Raw genomic sequence first — 2,088 nt, 5'->3', positions numbered from 1 at the left:
GGCCGGAGCGGTGCGGGGGGGAGAACGCCCCTCGTTCCAACACGCAGTCGCTGATGAGGGAAACAAATGCGTGGAGGGTTGTGCTGCCCCAGCCTCTCGCCAGAAGCCAAGGTGATCTGCGCTTCACTCGCGTGCTGCATGACCAGAACGACGGCGCCAGTGGCGAAAATAAACGTGCTCATCCTGAGCTGTTGGCTCGAAAGGGGAAATTACGAGGGTTTTGCTGTCGTTTTCACTTGACCTTGGCCCGCTGGTATTTGGCGGTCATTTTCAAAGTGAAAGAGGTGTGGACTGCAGGTTGCTGCTCAGCATCACACCCATTCATCTTGAGCTGGCTGGGGCAGCCCTGATTTAGTTTGCCATGTGGGAATAATAGATATTTTGAGGTCACATCATCAAAACACTCTCTGGTTCCTGTCCTGAGCTATGGTCCCTGGCATTTCGGCTCTTAAGTGAAATCGTCGGTCATCAGTCATTTACAGAGCGAAGAACAACATTCAGTGGAAGAATATACGTACACTGAAGATTAAGAAGCTCCTTATTTAGATTAACAACTGCAGTCTGCCAGTCTGCCGTACAGAGTGTCCAATACCCTGTGTCATGCTAGCTGTACTTCCAGGCACTCACCGTGCCTGAGCCTTTCCTGCGGAGATCGGCCATTCCCTTGCTGACAGTAGCAGAGTCTAAAAGAGCCTGGAGTTACCACCTTGCTGATGACACGAGATCTTAATTGGTGATGGACTCTCTTCCCCTTCCATTAGAGACCTGTGTGAAAAAAGTATAGGAAGTACTTTACTGTGTATGAAGTACAGAAAAGGGATGTTATTGTATGAGAGCAATCAAAAAGAGCAAAAGAGAGCTGATGCTGCTTATTTGCTCTTTGTTCAGTCCTCTCATACCAATGCATTAGGAGACAGACTGTAATTGCAAAGCCACATACCCTTTTATTTATTTCTTCCCATGATTCCCATCTCATTCAATATGTTAATGTCACTATATCACTTGCGAATATTCTGGGCTTGTTTTCTGTGAAGAAGAGGTGCCTGCAGAACACTTGCTTTACATGTTTTGGGTGTTGAAAGATGTGAAGGTATCAAGCGAAGGTTACAGAAAGTGACAAGGTCAGGCAGAAAAATGCTGGTTTGGAAAACTGGACTCTAGTCTTGCCAGTGGTATAGTCATACATTAGATTAATGAAGTTTTTTCAACCTCTGATATATAGATGTGCTGAGCCCTTGATGCAAATAAAGTAATGCTGGTCATGCTTTGTGTGTTTTGTAATTCTCTGCACACTGAGAAGTTAAGTTCTCTAAAATCTCTCACAGTTTAATTACTCAAAATAAGACTTTTGTAATCTCAGTGCCTTGCGACTGCATCTCTAAAAGGGAGGTGATAACAGGCCACTTGGCTCTGAGTGGTTCATGAAAATAGATTTAATAATATCTGCAAAAATATGAGGCTGGGATGGTAAGCGTTCTGAGAAAATTAATCTTCTCTTCAAAAGAATATTTGCTTAATGTGGAAAAAAAAGTAAAAAAGATTGAACAGTGGAAGAAAACAAAGTACTGAACAGAAGAGCACTGTCCAACTGTAATATTGAATTCAGAAAAAAGCCATGAAAACTCAGTACTTGGTACCATTTAATAGCACAACTGCATTAAAAACTGAATCAACCTTAATTTTTCAATTTCATTATTCCTGAGTGCTTGTCTTTGTCACTGAGAGAATATTTTGTGGAATGTGTGCTTTTCCGCAGGATAATTCTCAGGTGTGCACACTGCAGATCCCCATTCATTAGTTAGCTGCTACTCGTTAGCAGTTTCTACCTTTGCCAAACACATCTCTCTAGTGTTACCTGCACCAGAATGTTTCCAAGTAGTGCTATGATAGGTTGCCATTCTAAACCAAATACCTCTATATCCCTGTCATGAACAATCCTCCTGGAGGGCAAAAATGCCACCAGACATTACAGCCATCCTTCTGGAGCATCTCTGATGCCCTGTTTCATTCTATTTTTGTGCAAACTATTTCTTTTCAGTAGCAAATGGAAACTCAACCTGTATTTTAATTATTCATGTTGTCCATCTT

At 42.5% G+C, this 2,088-nt stretch overlaps 1 long non-coding RNA gene across 2 annotated transcripts in view; it reads right to left on the bottom strand.

Moving 5' to 3' along the window:
- Positions 1-127: 127 nt before the first annotated feature.
- The window catches only part of LOC108448601, a 16,485-nt gene continuing 14,524 nt past the window's right edge, over positions 128-2,088 (bottom strand). For both annotated transcript variants that reach the window (XR_001864558.1, XR_001864557.1), the window contains one exon: positions 128-765. This is a non-coding gene — a long non-coding RNA (uncharacterized LOC108448601). The remainder of the gene's footprint in view (positions 766-2,088) is intronic.

The sequence above is a fragment of the Corvus brachyrhynchos genome, unplaced genomic scaffold (genome assembly GCF_000691975.1).
Source record: "Corvus brachyrhynchos isolate BGI_N302 unplaced genomic scaffold, ASM69197v1 scaffold115, whole genome shotgun sequence".
In the NCBI taxonomy this organism is placed as follows: domain Eukaryota; kingdom Metazoa; phylum Chordata; class Aves; order Passeriformes; family Corvidae; genus Corvus; species Corvus brachyrhynchos.
The sequence above is the reverse complement of the archived record's forward strand: the minus strand, read 5'-3'. Positions and strand labels throughout refer to the sequence as shown.